Here is a 20903-nt window from a genome sequence, read left to right as displayed (position 1 = left end):
TCTTGTGTTTGCTCAGTGCCGGTATAAATGTATCGGCCTTTTCAAAATTAAAACCAGTTGGAAGTTGCGCTCCGTACATGTCGTATATGTGCCTTTTTTTGTGCCCCGTCTTCTTCGCGCAATTATACGTAGCCTTTCAAAGATGAACCAACTCGCCCAAACAAGAGTATTACCAGTTGCTGGTGGCGCCCTCTGCGCTGCGGCGCCTCCGTCGTCGCAAAATTGCCCCCCCCCCCCCCCGCTTCCATGCATTTTGCGGCGCGGTCGACACTCTGCCCAATCTTCTAGAGCATTATACCCTCATCATCGAGTTGATGCCGCTGGCAGTAGGCAGCTGCACGCGTTTTCTTCCAAGTTGCGCGACCAGTTGTACATAGACTTTGACTCTGGTGCAATGCAGGGGGTGTAGGCGGGTGCAATAGACCCTTAGACCCTTTGCGAAACCTCGAAAATCTTCCCAGCAAGTCTGGCAACCGCGACTCGCCGCCATGGTAAAGGGTTGCGTCGCCGTTCCGACCGTCGCGCGCTCAGCTGCGCTACAACTGTTTTCGTTCGTCAGCTAATTCAGCGCATATGGCGAGTAAATCAACACTCGTATTTCCCATCACAGGATGGGAAAACAACTTAAGCGCTGTGCCGCCTTTACACGAGACGAGGCTGACTGCTTTTTGTTCGGGCAAGTCAGCCACAAAACGCTGTCTGGACAGAAGCTACAATTTCAATGCAGAGTCCTATGTTATCGCGTCGTCCGTGCAGACCAGCAGTTCTAAAATAAGGTGTGTATATGCCTGCGAGTGTGAAAAACACTGTTCATGGCTGGCTAATGATGCAATCTTTAAGCGCAACCGAGGCGACAGATCGCGGCGACACGCCGCGCGACACCGACGCGCGGTGCGCTCTGGGCCCGCGGTCGCTCATGCGCGTCGCTAGTTTCTGGTTTGTAGAAAATTTCGCCCGTCGCCAAGGTGCATCGCCTCATGCGGTTACCGGTTAAGTTGGCTTTGTCGGGCGCAAGAAGTCGGCTACGCTGATGGGGTGGTGTGTGTGCTGGTGTGCTCTAAAATTCACAGCCATCGCCTGAGCGCGCAAATGAATTGAGGTCATCGACACTTGTTCCTGAAATTTTCCTCGCTGCCATTGAAGTACGTTTTAGGTGTACACACTACGGTTCACTGTTGGAGGATCCGCGATCGCCTGGCCGACGCACTTGCGTAGCGTTCCCACCGAGAGCAGACGCAAAGAGCAACCGGACATGCCTACTGTGGGGCCGTCGATTGGCACCGGTCTCGGTGGCAGCGCTTCGTGAACTGCACATGCATAGTTAATTACGACGGCGGTCATGCGTCACTGCCATCGCAACCAGCGCCGCCGGTTCCGAAAGTTATTATTGCTTCGCGGATAAATAGGCGATGAACCTAGTTGACAGCCAGCGGTGGTAGATAGCATTTCGGTTTGTCGTGAACGGTGTTGTGAGGTTCACAACAGTACCCCGCACAGAATGAGCTCCCTAGCTGGCTTCCCCTGAAAGTATATTTACAGGGAGAAACCAGCGTCTGCTCATTATATCTAGTTGCTTTCCTCGTGTAAACACTTCTGAGATAATCACAGAAGTTTGGCACTCTTGCAGTAAGTAATAAATTCCTTCAGTAAAGTGCAAGATGCCGGGCTAGTTGGTACTGCATAATGAAATAACAGCGCAAGGAACGGGACGAAACACGAAGGAAAGGAGCGCCTGCGTCTTTGTCTCCTTTCCTTCATGTTTCGTCCCGTTCCTTGAGCTGTTTTATTTCACCTTCAGTAAACACCATGTGTCCACCTCATAGCCAGGCGTCATTCCTGGCATGTCTCAGCATATCTTAAACCTGCATGTGTAATCTGGAGTGAAAGGTGTCTTGCGCTAATGTGCAAAATATGTTTGTCTTTTCAGGGATGGAATCGTTTTCATCGAAGCCTTTTGCTATAGAAGCAAAAAAAAAAAAGAACTCGTCACCCTACTGTATAATTGTTGCCGTCAACAAGCATGGAGAAATTGTTGACGGCAGCTGTGAATGCCCAGCTGGGAAGCTGGCGTGTAACCATTTCATGGGCGTGTTGAGGACTGTAGCCCTGCTGCAAAGCAAGGGGTTTACCGAGGCCCCGTAAGAGTTATCAGCAACAGAACTTCCTCAACAGTGGAGAGTACCACGAGGTACGAATATTCAGGGGTGCTCCATTCAGACTGTTGATTGGAGGAGCATGAGAGAAGGTGGCATCAGCATCCCCAAAATTGCAAAACCAAAGGAGTGGAGGCGTTGCCCTCGCAGTGCAGAGGAACAAGAAGCGGCAAAAGAAGAGTTTGCCAGAGCACTGCTCCGACTAAATCCAGATGATGAGTTTGCCCAAGGACTGCTGCTTACCCCCAACCAGCCAACAAAAAAAACAAAATATGGCCCTGCACCTGCATCGTCACCATTGGCGTACCAGCAGGCCCTCCATCCTCATGGATTTACAGTTCTTGTTACTGGAATTGCTACTCTGCATCCAACAGCTCCAAGTGGCATTCCTATCCCAGCCTTTTTTGAAAACGCCACTGTTTGGACTGTGAGTGCTCACCAGAAAGGAAACAGGATCCTTGAGGTATGCTTGGGTGCACTGCTGTCGCAGCAGCATCGCAAAAGCTAAATAATATTAGTTTCAGAATTGAAAGTTGAGCAAGTGAACGAAATAATTTGAAGGCTACCACTGCTTTGCTGCGACTAAAGATTTATGATTTTGGGGTTTCTTAACCTTTTACAAGCGTATACAATTCAGCTTTACCAAGGTTGCAACATTGCGAAAAATAATGGTCAACAAAAAGTAGGACCACACGCTTCTGCATTGTCTTCCCTTATTTTTTTTAATCAATATTTATTGCCTCAGGGCATCAGTGGGGTTTGAGATGAAGGATGAATAAATGATTAAACGAATGGAAAAAGGGTGGCTGATTTTATGATGTCCAGGAGTGAGCGATGATGAGGTCTCTGCGTCCAAGTGATATATGAGCCAGGATTGGTTGCTGCAAAGCCAGCTGTCGTCGGGTGCCCGATACTTGTCGGTTTCAGTGCTGGGCAGTCCCACAACAAGTGGTGAATGTCTGCTTCAACTTGTCTTCCCTTACCTTTGTTGTCTTTACCATTGTTGTAACAAGCGAAGCTGTAACCATTTAACCAATTATTGGTCCTATAAAATTATGTATTCTTGTGAATGATCTAATTGCAGGTAGCACTTCACCCTCTTTGCTTTCTAGTAGTGTCTATTTATGCTGTCATTTTGCATTGATGTACTCTATGTTAACTGTATAAAATTCACTACAGCTGTACCTGCCTGTGTGTGGCATATGAAAGCTACTGCCATTGAAAACCTACATTTAGCTTGTTCTGTAGTGAAGTATTGAAAGAAATGCACTTCAGGAGCGGCCTACATTTTTCTGTTCCTCTCAGTGGTGAGAGGCTACGATTTCTTAAAACAGAAGTATCCAGAACTCCACTTGATTGCATTTGGCTGGGATAGATGCTAGCTGCGTACTTTGGTTATTTTCATATTGTTTGGTGCCTCTGTTGAACATATGCAGCAAGATGATAATTCTAGTTATGTCGCCTCTTTATACAATTTGTAGGCGATCTGCACCATACCTAGTTCATCGGCTCAGCTTGAGAAAGACACGAGGCAGCAGGCAAGGAGCACAACATGGCAGAAGCAGCGAGGCCTCCGGTTGACTTCTTCGAACTTCGGTGTCGTACTTGCAAGGCAACAGTGGGCTGTAAAAGGCTTGAAAACTATTGCTGCCAGCAGGGACCTCTCCAGAATTCCGGCCATAAAGTAAGATAATGTCAGTTGTGTAAGGCACATTTTTGGAATCTACTTCATTACTTGTACGTCATTTCAGTAATGTTGCTGGACTTCCTTGAACCCAACGCTTGTTGAGTTCATCTGTGAGACTAAATGCTTTTCAGTGTATGTCATGTGATATTGTTACTTGCAGGTACGGAATTTCCTACGAGCCAGTAGCAGCCAGACGGTACGAAGAAGTCCTCAGATCTGCTGGACATGATGTAACCGTCACTGCTTGTGGACTGTTGGTGAATCCTGCCTTTCTATGGCTAGGTGCCTCACCAGATAGAATAGTATTTGATCCTATAGAAGGCACCTATGATGTCGTTGAGATAAAATGCCCATACTCGCTACGTGACACCAAAGGCAAGGAGCTTGCTAAGCATGAGTTTTGCTCTAAGCTGAGTGATAGTGGCCCCAGGTTGAAGAGGGACCACTTTTACTATGGTCAGCTAATCGGACAGATGGGTGTAGCAGGACTCAACTGGGGAGACTTTGTTGTTTACAGCAAGGATTGTATTCTGGTCGAAAGGATTAGGCTGGGTGAAAGTGAATGGAAAGCAATGTGGGTGAAGTTGCGAGAGTTTTACTTTTCAACATTGCTTCCTTATTTGGAAAGCTGCCTGTGAAGTAGCCTTGCATCTTAGCCAGCCAGTGCCCAAAACGTTTAGTACCTGCCCAATTGGACAACATTTTGTGCGCAGAAATAATATGGAGTCATAAAAATGTTACTGTTTAATTATCTTCAGCCTAGTCACATCCAATGCTGCAAACAGTCCTTTTTTAACGTAGCACACACACACAAAAAAGGACAAGAGAAGGGACATACACGAGTGCTCATGAGTGTATCTTTTTGTCCTTGTTTGCGCTACGTTCCCAAAATGCAAACACACCAACTTGCCCAGTTTAGCATCCTTGTCAAGACATCTTTCATTTCCCTACTATTTTCTGTACCAGCTGTGGCCACCTTACCCTTGCAACTTCCATATCACATTTGCCTCTTTTCTATGCTTGCCCTCTTCAAATCCATGCTGTTATATTGCCTTTGCATTACATGTTCTGTCTATATGCTCTTCTATATGCTCATCTCTTCCAGATATCAGCTATGATATCAAATTTGCCCTCGTTCCCATCTCTGAATGTATGCCTATCATTTTCATATTCGCAGCTTTGTAGTACCTCATTCTCTTTTGGACCTTGGCTCACAATGTCAAACGCCACGTGCAAAGCTGTTGCCGGGTAGAGGTGAATGAGCAAGTGGTCGACTGAAAAATTTTGAAAAATATTTAGCGGCCTGAAGCAGCCTAAACTCTGAAGGTGCGGGTGTTGCATACATTTCAGATTATATAGTTGTGCAGTACGGTGTCTCTGTAATATGTTCTGTTGTCATGCTAGCAAGATTTTACTTGCCTCAGTGATTTTACTGCCAGTGATGATCGCTATGCCCAGACGAGGACAAGTCCACTTGTCGAAACGTTGGCTCATCTGCGACCTGAGGCGTACCCTATTTACCCTTGTTCGGTTCTTCTTTTTTATACCGTGCAAACCATCTTCTTCCTTTCGTTCTACCTGAATCCTTGCCTCAGTTAGAACAGATGAACAGAACCTTAGAACAACAATCGTGCTGTACTCTTTGTCTTTCATGCACTTCGATAGGCCTTTATAGCAGCGAGTTCCAGAGAAACCTACACTCACACAGTATGTGAGAAAACACAACTTGCCTGTTACTCATGCCCTACTATGGGCATTAATGGGTTGAAGGGCTTAAGTAGAATGTCAATCCATGATGGCAGACTTGTTGCAGAGGAATGAAAAATATTTTATATATCGGTATCAGTAAATAGTGACCAGAACATCAGAAATAAAAGCAGGATTCAATCTTCATCAGCATCACCATACTGTCGCAGAAGTGGTCCTTGGAGATTGCTCATAATTGCACACACAGTCCACATCTGGTTGGCCAATGGAGCCAGCGAAATTGGCAAGGATCGATCAAAAATGTGATAACTCGATGCGCTGAATCCTCCTTTCAACATGAATACAAAGTGCCGCAATTTCTTGAGTCTTTTTAACTTCTTCGGCAGTGAATTGGTCATTTCGCAAAAAAGGTGGCAAGTTGAGCTCGACACCAATTCCTGCAGAAGATCTCCAATGCGGAAACCTTTGTCAGCCATGACTACGTCGTCTTTATCAAATTGCAAGTCTAAAAAACCACTTTTAACTACGCACTCTCTGTCCGATGTAAATCCAGTGAACAGCTTGGGCACAAAAGTTATAAACCAATTAGGGGACACTCCAATGAGCCCCTTCAACGTATGTGTTGATTTGTAGTGCGTCCTGGTGGGATCGGGACTAATTTAGATCGTCGAGGTTTGATTAAGTGACCAGGTCCTTTCCGCTTTTTAAACATGACCGTGACCTCGCTAGAAATAGCTGCAACCCCCAACAGGCCACTGCATTACCGCGGATCGTATCCATAGGCTGAATACACGGGCTCGACCCCGACCGCAGAGGCCGCGTTTCGATGGAGGCGAAATGCTCAACGCGCCCGTGCGCCACGCGATTTCGGAGCACAGTGAAGAATCCCGAGTAGTCTAAAGAATCCGGAGCATTCCACTACGGCAACCGTATAGCCTCAGTTGTTTAGGGACATTAAACCCCACAAACTACATCTGATCCAGAGGTACGGCAACTAAAAATCGAAGCTAGAAAAGGCGACCGTGTATATCGCTCGGTAAAGCTCAGTGGCAATCGACACGGGCAAGAAACACACCTTGCCAAGCCATGCAGGCTCTTCGAGAACAGCAGTTTAGCCGCAGAGACAATTACGGATGCTTCGATTCATATTCAAAAGCGTAAAAAAACAGCGCCGTTTCGAGCACCGTGTGCATGCATACACATACCTTGTTCCCCGATTCGTCCACATATCCGGACTGGTTGCATAAGGGTACACAACAGTAAGTAGGCATATCGAGTCCGCCAGAACAGCATGGAGCGGCAAAATAACACAAATAAAGCGGTCAGAGTGATGTAAAAGCTGGCAATACGGAGACGCGTTGCTGCGAGCGAGTGCGTGCTCTCCACCGCCAACCCTTTACAATGGCGCCGGCGGTCTGCTACGCACAGTGTTGCCTGAAGTTTTGCAAAGCCCCTAAGGAGGTGCAGGCTGGTTCACTACAGGTGGTGGATATATGATGCCATCACGGTCGAGTGGTGTTGTGGGTGATGCTTGTTTGAGGCCAGAGACATCATTGAAAAAACTTGAGTCGCGCGTTATTACTCTTTTCCTCTCGATGCCTTGATTTGTGATCCATGAATGCTTACAATCATATAAGGGTCTGGATCATAGTATGGAGTGAACTTGTCGCGTCTCTCTTTCTTGCACAGAACTCGTTGACCGATAGAGAAGCGATGTGGTTGAGTATGTATTCGTGTGTCAGCATGATGTTTGTTGTATGCCTTTTTCTCGAGCGCGGTTGTTTTCAACCTTGCTAAGTCTTCATTGTGCGAAGGAGCTTCAGGGTAGCACGGCAGAAGATTCCTCATTGGTCTGCCAAACAGCAGTTCATATGGTGGTCTTCCTGTTGTAAGGTGTTTGGCAGATCTGTATGACATCAGGAAAGTGTCAAGCTCTACTTTCCAATCTGTGTTCTCAAGCTGACTTGTGTGAACATGCTTTTTCAATGTTCTCGTGAACCGTTCAGCTTCATCATTAGCTTGAGGCCACAAAGGTGTGATCCGATGGTGTCGAAATCCTAACTCTTTCGAGAGTGCAACAAACTCTCTGCCTTGAAAGGTGGTTCATTGTCAGTTTTTACCTGTGCAGGGATTCCGAACTGGCAAAACTCTCGTCGCAGCAAGGGGAGCACATTGTTCGCACTCGTGGAATGTGTGACTTGTACTACTGGGTATCGTGAGAAGTCATCTATTACCACCATAGCGTACTTTCCATCAGGGAACGGACCACAAAAGTCAACCGAAACTTCCTCCCAGGGACCATTGGGTGGTTCAGTGATGGCATGTGGTTCTTGCTTTGCTTGGGGAACGACTGCTTGACATGGTAGGCGGCTTTTAATCAAAGTATGTACTAGTTTGTCCATGCCTGCAAACTAAACTTTTCTCTCAGCATTTGTTTTGTGTTGACAATCCCTTAACGACCCTTGTGGACAAGCAGCACTGCTTGCTTCTGCAGGCTAGTGGGAAGAATTAGGCGCATTCCTCGAAGGACGATGTCCTCAGGTGTTATTAGTTCAGTCTTTATGGAGGCAAATGGTTTCAGTTCAACTGAGACCCAGCTGCTAGGTGTGGGGTGCTGGATAGCACTGACGAGTAATTGTAGCTGCTGATCTGCTTTAGTTTCTTCAGCAACTTCTTGAACTGAGAAGGCATTTGGGATGCTGTGGCACTGGATGAAGTTAACGTACTCGTTGGGTACTTTGTCGATGCGGGCATGTGTTTTCATCTCACGAACCGGATGCCTGGAAAGGTAATCGAAAGGGTTGCTACTTCCTGCGGTGTGCTGTACATAAAATTAGTACTGTTGAATGCGTAGAGCGAGGCGCTCAATGCGGGGTTTCCCAGTATGCTCACAAAAGGATTGTGATCAGTCAGCAAAAGAAAGTGAATTCCACAAAGATAAAGGCGAAAGTGTTTCATTGCCCATACAGCTGCGAGCATTTCACGTTCTATCTGGGAATAGCGACTTTCAACAGATGTGAGCACTCTTGAGGCTCACATCTGTTGAGGCTATCACTGCAATGTGTTCACTGACACGTTGTGTGAGGATAGCACCCAGTCCATGTGGACTTGCATCTACTACCAGTTCTGTCGGCTTGGATACGTCAAAGTAAGCAAGAATGGATGCATCAGACATGGCTTGCTTTAAGCTCTCAAAAGCATTCTGCTGTCATTCTGTCCACTCCCATGCAACATTCTTCAATGTCAGTTCACGTAATAGCTGTGTGAGGTCGGCTAGATTTCTCAGGAATCTGCCTGAGTAGTTGATCATGCCTAGCAGGCTCTTTACTTCTTGCGGTGACTCTGGTCTTTTGATTTGTAGGAAGGCTGCTATCTTCTTGGGATCAGGACGAACGCCGTCAGCTGAGAAAATAAGTTCAAAGAAGGTCAGTTCTCGTTGATGAAGGTGACACTTTTTTTCAGTTGAGTGTCAGTCCAGCTTCTTGGAGTCGCTGCAGAACTGATTTCAATGAGGCGTCATGCTCCGGTTTTGTTTGTCCAAAAACAAGGATGTCGTCACTAACATTCAGGACATTGGGGATGCCATTGAGCACATGGCGGATGGTGTTTTGAAAGATTTCAGCCGCACTGCTGATGCCAAAGTTGAGACATTTGTAGCGAAACAAGCCAACATGTGTCGAGAAAGTTGTGAGCTGCCTTGAAGAAGTGTCAAGTTCTAACTGGTGATATCCATTCTTCAGGTCAAGGTTGGAGAATACTGTTGCTCCATTTAAGGCAAAGATGATGTCATCCACTGTCGGAGACAAATGTCGTTCACGTTGAATGGCACTGTTCACAACACGCATGTCAATGCAGATTCGAATTTCATCAGGCTGATGTGGTTTGGGCACAATACCCACAGGGGACACCCACGGTGTAGGTCCGATGGCTGGCTCTATGATATCGTATGACAGGAGGCGTTCAAGCAGATCAATTAAGGGGAAATGAGGGTGCTCGTTATAATACATGAAGGAAAGAAGCAAACAGTCGGCGAGGCCAAGGAAAGCGTTGGAGATGATACTTTGTCTTTTTTTTAATTTTTACTTGGATAATCACGGAAGTTAGTAATGTAATCTGTTTAGGGGAAAGATAATTAAACACAAAGTAGAAGAAAAAACAACGTGCCGATGGTGGGAACCGAACCCACGACCTCCGAATATCGCGTCCGGTGCTCTTCCAACTGAGCTACATCGGCCGCTGTCCCCCCTGCTACTTGCTTGGGTATTTATGTTGTCTGTATACGAACCTTGAGAGTGTTCACCAGCGCCACCCTCAGCCATAGCGGCGGACGTGGAACGTCCTTTGTTACCGCCAGCGTCACGTGGAACGTGATCAAGAGCGAGGGCGAAAGCTGTGCCAGAACCCTCTTACTCTACCTATGGCTTCAAGACTGCTAGAACCGAGACCCCCGTAAGCTACAAGCAGATCAATTAAGGGGAAATGAGGGTGCTCGTTATAATAGATGAAGGAAAGAAGCCAACAGTCGGCGAGGCCAAGGAAAGCGTTGGAGATGATACTGTCTTCTTTTTATTTTTACTTGGATAATCACAGAAATTAGTAATGTAATCTGTTTAAGGGAAAGATAATTAAACACAAAGTAGAAGAAAAAACAACGTGCCGATGGTGGGAACCGAACCCACGACCTCCGAATATCGCGTCCGGTGCTCTTCCAACTAAGCTACATCGGCCGCTGTCCCCCCTGCTACTTGCTTGGGTATTTATGTTGTCTGTATACGAACCTTGAGAGTGTTCACCAGCGCCACCCTCAGCCATAGCGGCGGACGTGGAACGTCCTTTGTTACCACCAGCGGCACGTGGAACGTGATCAAGAGCGAGGGCGAAAGCTGTGCTAGAACCCTCTTATGCTACCTATGGCTTCAAGACTGCCAGAACCGAGACCCCCGTAAGCTACAAGCAGATCAATTAAGGGGAAATGAGGGCGCTCGTTATAATACATGAAGGAAAGCGTTGGAGATGATACTTTGTCTTTTTTTATTTTTACTTGGATAATCACAGAAATTAGTAATGTAATCTGTTTAGGGAAAGATAATTAAACACAAAGTAGAAAAAAAACAACTTGCCGATGGTGGGAACCGAACCCACGACCTCCGAATATCGCGTCCGGTGCTCTTCCAACTGAGCTACATCGGCCACTGTCCCCCTGCAACTTGCTTGGGTATTTATGTTGTCTGTATACGAACCTTGAGAGTGTTCACCAGCGCCACCCTCAGCCATAGCGGCGGACGTGGAACATCCTTTGTTACCGCCTGCGTCACGTGGAACGTGATCAAGAGCGAGGGCGAAAGCTGTGCTAGAACCCTCTTACGCCACCTATGGCTTCAAGACTGCCAGAACCGAGACCCCCGTAAGCTACAAGCAGATCAATTAAGGGGAAATGAGGGTGCTCGTTATAATAGATGAAGGAAAGAAGCCAACAGTCGGCGAGGCCAAGGAAAGCGTTGGAGATGATACTTTGTCTTTTTTTTTATTTTTACTTGGATAATCACAGAAATTAGTAATGCAATCTGTTAAGGGGAAAGATAATTAAACACAAAGTAGAAGAAAAAACAACGTGCCGATGGTGGGAACCGAACCCACGACCTCCGAATATCGCGTCCGGTGCTCTTCCAACTGAGCTACATCGGCCGCTGACCCCCTGCTACTTGCTTGGGTATTTATGTTGTCTGTATGCGAACCTTGAGAGTGTTCACCAGCGCCACCCTCAGCCATAGCGGCGGACGTGGAACGTCCTTTGTTACCGCCAGCGTCACGTGGAACGTGATCAAGAGCGAGGGCGAAAGCTGTGCTAGAACCCTCTTACGCTACCTGTGGCTTCAAGACTGCCAGAACATGATAACACGCTTTTATCACACGTAAACGACTGCGAAAAGACAACGTAAACGTTGCAAGGCAAATACAAAAATATACTTGGAGGCGCCCACTTCAGTTTTAGTTATATTTTGGCTCAGGCATTTCGTGCGCACTCGGATAGTTTGTTTGAACCTGCAGCGCCTGAATTACGAGCTTGGAGCAGCAAATGCGCCTTGATGGTTCCCATTTGAGCATTCGGAGGCACGAGCGAGCGAAATCCGCTACCGCCGACACACTCCTTCGTTCACACTTCTGCGCCAACATATCGCCGCCGTTGCCGCCTCGACTGCGACCTGACCGCTTGACTGCAGCTACGTACGCCACGAAAAGCGTACATATGCTAAGTAGCGAAGGAAAAACGCATTATCATTCAATTGTTCACTAAATCATGGCACATCTGACCAACATATACTGCGTCAAGAACACCTTCAACGTGCTATTTGCAGGCGTCTTAAACAAAAGGGGCATACTTGCCGCTCATACCAAGGAGAGCGTCGATATATTGCGCTCGTCGCCCGGCGAAAAAAAGGGCTTCGGGTAAAAAGTAAAAACTAAAAATAACGAAGCACCAGAAATACATTACAAAAGGTAAAAAAAAAATCAATTTGTAAAAAAAAAAATCGCCAGAAGCGGTAAGACTCGAACTCGCTACTGCTTGCTCCGTAACGTTCGGCGCTAACCGCTCGGCTACGCCGCTTTTTTTTCTTTATTTCCTGACCGAGGACGTACAGAAAAAAGACACATGTTGCATCAATAACATGACAAAATAAAATATCAAGCATTGACTTAAAGCTTCAGCCTTCCTTAGCTGAAGTTGTCGGATTAAAAATCCCTCATATGTGACAACCCTTCAAAACTAACCATTCTGGCTCTAGTTTTAAAGCTTTCTGTTCGTCCACATATGCCCGTATGCTCTCTCTAAAGAGCTGTCTCGCTGAACGTGCATCGACGTCACCGTGCTCTACAGCCATTCTGCTTTTCCGTATGCTGTGGAGAGCCAGTAGCATCAAACGATCCAATGGTGTATCATTGTTCGCTTCTACTGGCAAGAATCGGATACCATGTGGGCTTATGGGTAGTTCTTTTTTAAGCGTCCTCTGGAGCACGTCCCATAAAAATACGGCATCCCATAAAAATACTGCATAATATGCAGGAAAGAGGAGACGATTGAACACGTGTTTCCCGCTCGGCTACGCCGCGCCACAGTAACCTTGGAAATATTTCTAGTTTTTATGTCATGGCCCCATTTACAATAAAGTGTTTCTGCTGCCGGTCTAAAAATTACAACTTCTTCATCATCGGCGCATGCTGCCTGCTCTCACGTCTTGCAACTAATGTTCTGGATGCCTATGCGCACTATATTGTGCACTGGATCCATTTTAACATGTGGAATTTCACAGCGCTGGCAAATTTAGTGGCGCCGGCACTTCGGTCATGCTTCGCTACCGTGGACGTAATTTTCGCTGAACACGGAGCTGTAGCACAAACCTTGAAGGAAAAAAGTGCGACGAAGCTTCAAAACTGGCAAGCGCAGCAGCGAGGACACTATTTTGCTCGTAACTAAATCTTATTTGTATGTAAACATGTCAGGAAGCGTTGCGATGACCGAGGGCTCGGTTTGTTTATACACAGTGCAAGAAGGAGCGCGAAAGCTTGAGAAACATGTAAAGTATTGTGCATTACAAGCGCTCTATGTTTATTTTTCTTCCTTTATGGGCCCATCGCTCGGTAAATTACTCTCTTCATCGTTTTATTTATTTCGGCTGAGGCCGTCATTGCGAGTACGCTGTTGCCAAGTTGGCCCTTGAGGGATGCGACGCCGCGGGCCGCGCCGGCTCGCTAGCCATCACGGAGTCTCCGCTTACGTCGTAGTGTGCGTCACTCAACTCCAACTACGTAGTTGGAGGCCACAGTTTGAATTCGACCGGCGGGAACAAGAAAAAAACCTCAACTTCTTATCGCAATATCTCAGCAATTATTCGATTTTTTGCTGCCGGATATGCGGCGACAGTGTCACCAAATGTAGTTTATTAGATTTTCATACCATCTTTGGCTGTCTTTAGTGTCCCTTTAAGAGTGGTGCACAGTTTCCTGGAATGACAAAAATGTCTTCTTATCTTTGTATCTCATTGTAACAGAGACTTTGCCCAAAAGTTCAAGTGGAGACGTTGATTTGTATGGGAACACTCTGATGGATGTTTCTTGGAGATTCACATTTAGGCGACAGCTCCTGAAGTCATTTTCGCCAACAATTGACACTGTAGCACCCGAGTCGATTACGAAAGTGACTGGCACATTGTTGACAGTGACAATAGCCTTTGGAGAACTTGCTTGAGGGGAAGTCATGGCAACAAAAACGTACTCGTCGCTGCTTGGACTGGTGTCACAGGTGGCTGCAGGCTCTTTAGTACTTGCTCTTCTTACTGCAGGCTAACTGTGTGTCTGACTCATTGTCACAGTCAACTGCGTGTACTGTTCTCCTGGTTGAGCGACAGAATCGTGCAAAATGACCAACCTTGTTACATGCCTTGCAAGTCTTGCTCCACGCAGCACAATTGGATCGACCGCCTCGGTGAGGCCACTTGCCGCCACAGTTGCGACAATCTGCTGACGAAACACGAGGTCGCTGCGGTGTGTAGGCCTGCCGTGGCATCTGTCGTTCATTTCTTGGGTGTTGGCCATGGTGTTGTCCTTCCTTGTGTACTGCGAACACCGCCGCATTGTTATCGACGTGCGTTTCGATTTCGGACACATCCCGTTCACATCCTCAAGCATTCTTCCTTGCGTTAGTAAGTCCGGTAACGTGAGGGAATGAAGCATGGCATACTTTCGGAGGCGAGACGATGTTGTGGCGAGAATGATTTGGTTCTTGACTTCAAAGTCGACGTTTTCGAAGTTACAGTGGCGAGAAAGCTGCCGGAGGCGCGCGTAGAAGGCGTCCAGTGACTCACCAACGTTTTGCTGAGCTTGACGAAATTTATAGATAGCGAATGTTGAGTTCACTCGCGGCGCAAAATATGCATTCAGTTTCGCTCGAGCGGCATCATATTCTGGCGTCGATGCACTCTGCGTGGTTTGGGTCGTGCTTGTAGCCGTCGCACCTTGCGCAGCACTCTCGGGGAGCGAGCGATATATGTCGTAGACTTCTTCACCGACATAGTGCAGGGGGAGCGCTTTTTTTCGTGCATCTGCCGAGATATCGCAAACTAAAAGAAAGTTTTCGAACCTTTCTATCCACTTCGTCCATTCGTGACCAATATTGTTGTCGTCGGTAGCGCTCAGGTCAAAACTTGGGAAGGCAGGGATCACATGTGCCATGGCTACGATTGCCGGTAGCCGCTTGTTGCTGATGGGCGATTGGAAGGACTGACTTAAGTCTGAAATTTTTATACTTTCATCGAAGGAACAAAAAAGGAAAGAAAGACGCCTGCCGAAACTCTACCCGCCGGTGCAGGTGCTGGTGGGGGGCAATAGCTAGATACCTAAGTTGCCAGTGATCAAAGTTCTAGGCCTAATTCTTTCTCCAAGAGAATGGAAAAAACAATATAGTCATAAACAAGTTAGACAATTATGTGTTTCAGGCAACTGGAACCTTCCGTAGAATCTCACTCAAAGATAAGTGTTTGCGGGAACACTGCCTCTTGCGCCTAACACACGCGTTTATGCTTTGGTTTGGTTTGTGGGGTTTAACGTCCCAAGGCGACTCAGGCTATGAGAGACGCCGTAATGGAGGACTCCGGAAATTTCCACCGCCTGGGGTTATTTAACGTGCACTGACATCGCACAGCACACGGGCACCTTGCTTTTCGCCTCCATCGAAAAGCGGCCGCCGAGGTCGGGATTCGATCCCGCGCGCGTCCTTGGGAACAGTAGTCGAGCGCCGTAACTACTGCGCCACCCCGGCGGGCACGCGTTTATCAGCAGGATCGCGTGTGCAACCCTATTCCTGAATCTAAGCCAGAGCGAGGAACAAAAGCTAGATATTCTGATTAGGAGGGCACATAAACGAGCACTAGGAATTCCCACCAGCGTCTCAACTGAGAAGTTGCTGAGAACGAGGGTACATAATACGTGTTGTGAAATCGCTACAGCGGTGAGGGAGGCGCAACTCTGGAGACTGCATGAGTTCCACGAAGGCAGGAAGAAAGATCCTGGCCAGCATAGGGGAAAACCAGAGGCAGCTGTCGTACGTCAGCAGAAATAGATCTTTAGGTCCGGAAAAGACTGAAGATCGCTCCAATTCCGAAGAACATGCACCCGACACACAACAAGGAGCGCAGGGCACATAAGAAAAAGAGTACGAGGGGTAGACTACTCAAATTGCGTACTGCGATGCGACCTGCAGCCTAGAAGGGGCAGCTTGGAGACTATGAGACAGTGGTCCCCGGATCCCTCAACACTATAGAAACTCGCTCATAGCTGAAGAGCTAGCTGCTCTGGCGTTAGGCTACAGGAGCACCAAAGTCAAATTCATAATTTGCGACAGCAAGATAGCAGTAAGAAACTTTAATAAGTGAATTGTTTCGAAAGAAGCAGTTAGGATACTTGGGAAATCGGTATTGGATAGAGATGATGATTATAAGCTCTTTATTTATTCCCAAAGAAGGGGAACCAGCCGAAAGACTGGTTGCACTGCTTAGAGAAGGTCAGCAGGGATCCTTTGGGACTCTGCGGCCTCCAATGCGCGCAAAATGAGCTGGCGCTGTTGGGCGAGCTCGGTGGTGCGCCCACTGTAGCAGAATTGCCTGCGTTGTGTCATGTACATGTACACACCATGTGAATGAATGTGGCCGGTTGTTAGCAGTGTTTTCACGTGGGTGAAATAAGATTTGGGAAAAGTTTACTATATAGCTATGGGTTTGGACAGGTTCCTGTTTGTATTTTGCGCCAATGGACGGCCTCGCGCCAGGATAGTTCCCGGTGTGCAGGGGGGTATAGACACCGTTCGAGCCGATAATGCTGAAGGATGTCCGTGTATGTAACGAGGCGTAAGTGAGTGCCTTGGAGAGTGTCAGAAAAAGCGGCAGGCTGAGGAGGGTGCTCCGCCCGGTAGCTGAGTTCTCAGGCTAAAGCATGCGCCTGTGCGTTCCCGCTGAGCGCCTCATGAGCTGGGGCCCATATGAGAAGATGAGGTGTAGACGGTAAGGGAAGAGATCGGAGGATAGTGTGCGCCTGTCGAGATATACGACCTACATCGAAGTTACGAATTGCCTGTTGAGAGTCGCTAACGACTACTTTGGTGGAGGGGTCGGTCAGAGCTAACGCGATGGCAAACTCTTCCGCGGTGGTAACAGTTGCGGCGTTGAGGATGCTGCAGGCGTTGTGCCAGTTTCGGTGCGGTGCCAAGTTTCGCAACCATAGCGGGGCGAAGGGGTGGTGGGAGGCATCTTTGTATGTAACGTCGGGGCGACCGGTAAAACGTTTGTGGAGTTGCCGGGCTCGGTCGGCTCTGCGCTCTGTATGATACTCTGGATGCATACTCTGTATGCAAGTGGAGGTATACGAAGACTGATTCTCTGCTCAGGCGTGAGGTCCATATACGTAGAAGTCGCCCTCAGAGGGGTGATTCCTACCTGGCTCAGTACTGCATGGCCCGCATATGTCAGCGAGAGGCGCTCATATAGTGAAGTTAGAGTCGCTTCAATCAGCTCGTCGACTGTGTTGGAGATCCCGAGGGTCATCAGTTTGATGGTGGAAGTGGACATGGGTAGACCCAATGCTGTCTTGTATGCCTTAATTGCGTAGTGATGCATCCAGTCGCTCCCGATCTGTTCGCGTGAGGCGAAGGTAAGGGGCAACGTAGGCAATGCGCGTACCTACAAACGAAGGCTTGTACGAGGCGCAAAAGGTTGGATTCGCGCATGCCCTTATGCTTGTTGGCGATCGTCTCTCTTGAGCAAGCGGCTGATCTCGATTACAGATTGATCTATTCGCTGAAGAGTAGTGGCGTTTCTTCCATTATCTTGTAGATGAAGGCCCAGGATACGTATTCGGTCGGTACGGGGTATGGAGGTGCCCTGTACTTGCAGATTGAAGGATACCGGCCGGAGGTGATCTGGGGTGTCTACCCTGGGTTGGGACAATAATGTATTCAGACTTGGTGGCCGAGCAGGATAGGCCGACTGTGGTGAGGTAGGTACCAACGCGATCGATGGCTGTCTGCAGAGTCTCCTCGATCTGGCCGTCACTGCCGTGTGTAATCCACAGAGTGAGGTCGTCGGCGTATAGGCTGTGGTGCAAGTGGGGGATATCTGCCAAAAGATTGGGTGGGCCAAGCAGCGCAATATTGAACAGGAGTGGGGAAAGCACCGAGCCTTGGGGTGTACCTCGGCTTCCAGGAGAGATGATGGAAGGATCTTTTGAGCAGGTGCCAATTTGCATTGTGCGGTTCGTGAGAAAGTCGCGTATATAATGACACACCGCTGCCCATCTTCTAGTGCCACCAAGTGGCCGAATGTCTTGGGGCGTGGCTGAGAGTCATCCTTGTCTCGCTAGAGTTTCGCTTGATTAAAAAGGGCCAGCTCGGTTGTTGTGCTGCTTGCTACGTGTGTTGGTGACATTTGGCGGAGGTGCGGGGTAAGATCCCATGTACGTTGCCCACGAAGACGTCAGTGACGCTGCTCATCATCGCGTGGACGCGACTCCTGTCCATAAAGCCAGCCGATGCCTCCGAGGCCTACAACCTGAGTGTGAACCACTGTCCACCCCGCTACGAACCATGACATCCACGACGGGCCGCCAGACAAGTCAGCATTCCAGCAACGCCCCACCGTACGTCCTTCTCGCACCTCGATCACCGCCATCATTCCACGGTGACCGGTTAGAGGATGTCGAAGACTGGGTGACCCTCGTCTCCTCTCGCTCGAGTTTCGCTTGATTAAAAAGGGCCAGCTCGGTTGTTGTGCTGCTTGCTACGTGTGTTGGTGACAATATGCATATGTTCGTTGTCCCACCTCTAGGGTCTGGAGGGTCTGCAGAATGGCTTCGTGCCGGATATTGTCAAAGGTCTTCGCAACATCTAGACCAACTATGACTTCGGTGTCCAAAGTGCTGTGTTAGCACCTGATGCTTGAGCAAGAGCATGTCTGGGGCCGCAAGGTGTGGTCGAAAACCAAGCATCGTGTCTGGAAGTAGGTGATGTTCTAGGTAACGAAGAAGACTGGTCTGAATTACATGCTCCAATAGTTTTTCCACGCACGACGTGAGAGAAATGGGGCGGAGGTTCGAGAGAATAGGTGGTTTGCCCGGCTTGGGGATGAGCACGAGGTTGGCGCATTTCCACTCTTGCGGGATGGCTCCCCGCTCCCAGCATTTTTGCAGAAAGTCTACGAGCACATGAATCGAGGCGTCGTCGAGGTTCCGAAGCATACGGTTAGATATACGGACCGGCCCTGCAGCTGAGTTTGTCTTGAGACGATTGAGCTCGGCTCGTACCTCCGGTAAAGTGATGGGAGCATCTAAACGGACGGTTTCCTTCCCCTGATAAGGAGGAAGAAATTTCACCGGTCCTGGGCGGATGTAGGTGTCTACTAGCTCCTGTTTGAGGGCGTCTGAGGTGCCGGGAAATTGGTGGAAGATACGCTGGAGCTGCTGGCGAGCTTGGAACTTGCTCTGTTCAAGGTCGAGGAGGTGACGGAGTAGTTTCCAGGTGCTTCTGGTGTTAGGAGCCTTATCAATCTGGTCACATATATTGTGCCAGTTTTGGCGTGTATAAGCTCTACGGCATAGTTCTCGATGTTTGTATGGACTCGGGCGAGCCGTCGTCGAATATTCCGATTCCACTTGCGAGTTTGCATCAGGGCCTCCAGCTGGCGCTTGCGGTCCCACAGTTGGGCATAATATCTGTCGCAGTTTGGTACGGAGTCTTCCACAGCTACTTCAGCAGTAACATCTGCAGCTTGTTTGAGGATGTCGGCTGACCAAGCGGCGATGTCTGTGATAGGTTGGGAAGAGCCTTGCTCTTTTCACTTGGCGCGAAAGCAGTCCCAGTTGCGATTTCCATCATGTGGGTCTCGGCTCACGAGGGGATGCCAGACAATGACGCTGCTAATAGTCTCGCCCGAGATATCTACACCCGGGCGGCCATGGAATCACCCTTACTCGGGTCGAAGGATCCGCTCATCACGTACATTGAAATCACGGCTGCACACGGCTGCACCGCCAGATCGGTCTCTCACACCTAACAAGTGCAGAGACTGGAGAAAATTACAAACAAACCGATTCTTTCCATCTTATTTATACAGGGAGGGAGAGGAACCTCCAAAGTTCTGCACCAAATGCGGTATAACAGCCAATCAGGATCATCTCATTTGGGAATGCCCTAATTCTCCCGGACATATTGATGGAATAAGAGAGAAAGAAACCTGGGATGCCCTCTTCCGGAGCCGGGACAACAAGCTCGAGTAATCCGTCTGGCACGGGATGCTTTGCGAAAGACGTCCCCCTGCGGGGCTGGATGGATGGAATATAGGAACGTCCCCTTTGAAACGGGGTGGTAGCAGTAGCTATCATGCTAATTTTTCTACCTATATCTTAATTATTGATTTGGATTGGTTAACTAAACCATCATTCTATTTATTAAATTTTTGGGTCTACAATGCTAACATTATGTCACTTTTCTGCTTTTAAGCCACCGATCTTCCAGTCGTGTTTTGCTGTTTCCACCGCCGGTTTATTCGCCCGGCCACTGGTATCTCTAAACCCCAGACCTTCAGGAACAGTGATTGCGCCTGCATCAACTTCCGGACGGATACCATTACATTCGAGTATAATATGGCCAATTGTTTCACTGGAGTTACCACATGCAGCACATGCGTCATCTTCATTGTTAAATTTCTTTTTGTAGCTGCGTGTTCTAAGGCACCCTGATCTAGCTTTAAAAAGTAGGGTAATGCCTTTTGAGTTATCAAAGAAAGCTTCCTTCCTGATCTGCATTTTTCACTTTCGGTATAATTCCACACTCTGTTTCTTCTCCATCGAATTTATCCAATTTTTACCTTCTGTGTTTTTCACCTGTTGCTTAATGCTCTTTATTTCTCCGTCCCTGTGACTAGCATACTTACTAGTTAGTTTCCTAGTTCTTTTCCTTCATTGTGAGTCAACGATTTTTAAGTACAGGTATTTAAATACTTTAGCTGCCCATCTGTTACTGTGCAATTTCCTCAGGCGTTCCTCATATATTATTTTACTCTGAGCTTCCCGTACTTCGAAAGATGCCCAGCCCATATCTCCCTGTACCGCCTCAATTGTAGTTTTGCCATGGGCACCTAGTGCTATTAGTCCAACGGATCTCTGATTTATTTCTAATGTCGACTGTACCTCTGGTTTTAGGCACAAAACCGCATTCCGAAAGTAAGTCCGGGCACCATAATTCCTTTCCAAACACCCCTCGAAACCTTATACCTGTTGTATCCCCACAATGGCCTATGCTTCATTATCCCGGCATT

At 48.0% G+C, this 20903-nt stretch overlaps 2 pseudogenes; one reads left to right on the top strand and one right to left on the bottom strand.

Annotated features, from left to right (window-relative positions):
* Window positions 1-335: 335 nt before the first annotated feature.
* On the top strand, window positions 336-4478 carry LOC146201355 (uncharacterized; annotated as a pseudogene).
* Window positions 4479-13527: 9049 nt separating this feature from the next.
* LOC146201354 (uncharacterized) lies at window positions 13528-14775 on the bottom strand (annotated as a pseudogene).
* Between the last annotated feature and the right edge of the window lie 6128 nt (window positions 14776-20903).

This window comes from Amblyomma maculatum, chromosome 2 (genome assembly GCF_055883805.1).
Source record: "Amblyomma maculatum isolate TAMU_Amacu chromosome 2, ASM5588380v1, whole genome shotgun sequence".
NCBI classification, from domain to species: domain Eukaryota; kingdom Metazoa; phylum Arthropoda; class Arachnida; order Ixodida; family Ixodidae; genus Amblyomma; species Amblyomma maculatum.
Note: the sequence above shows the minus strand (reverse complement) of the source record. Positions and strands in the feature narration are given on the sequence as shown.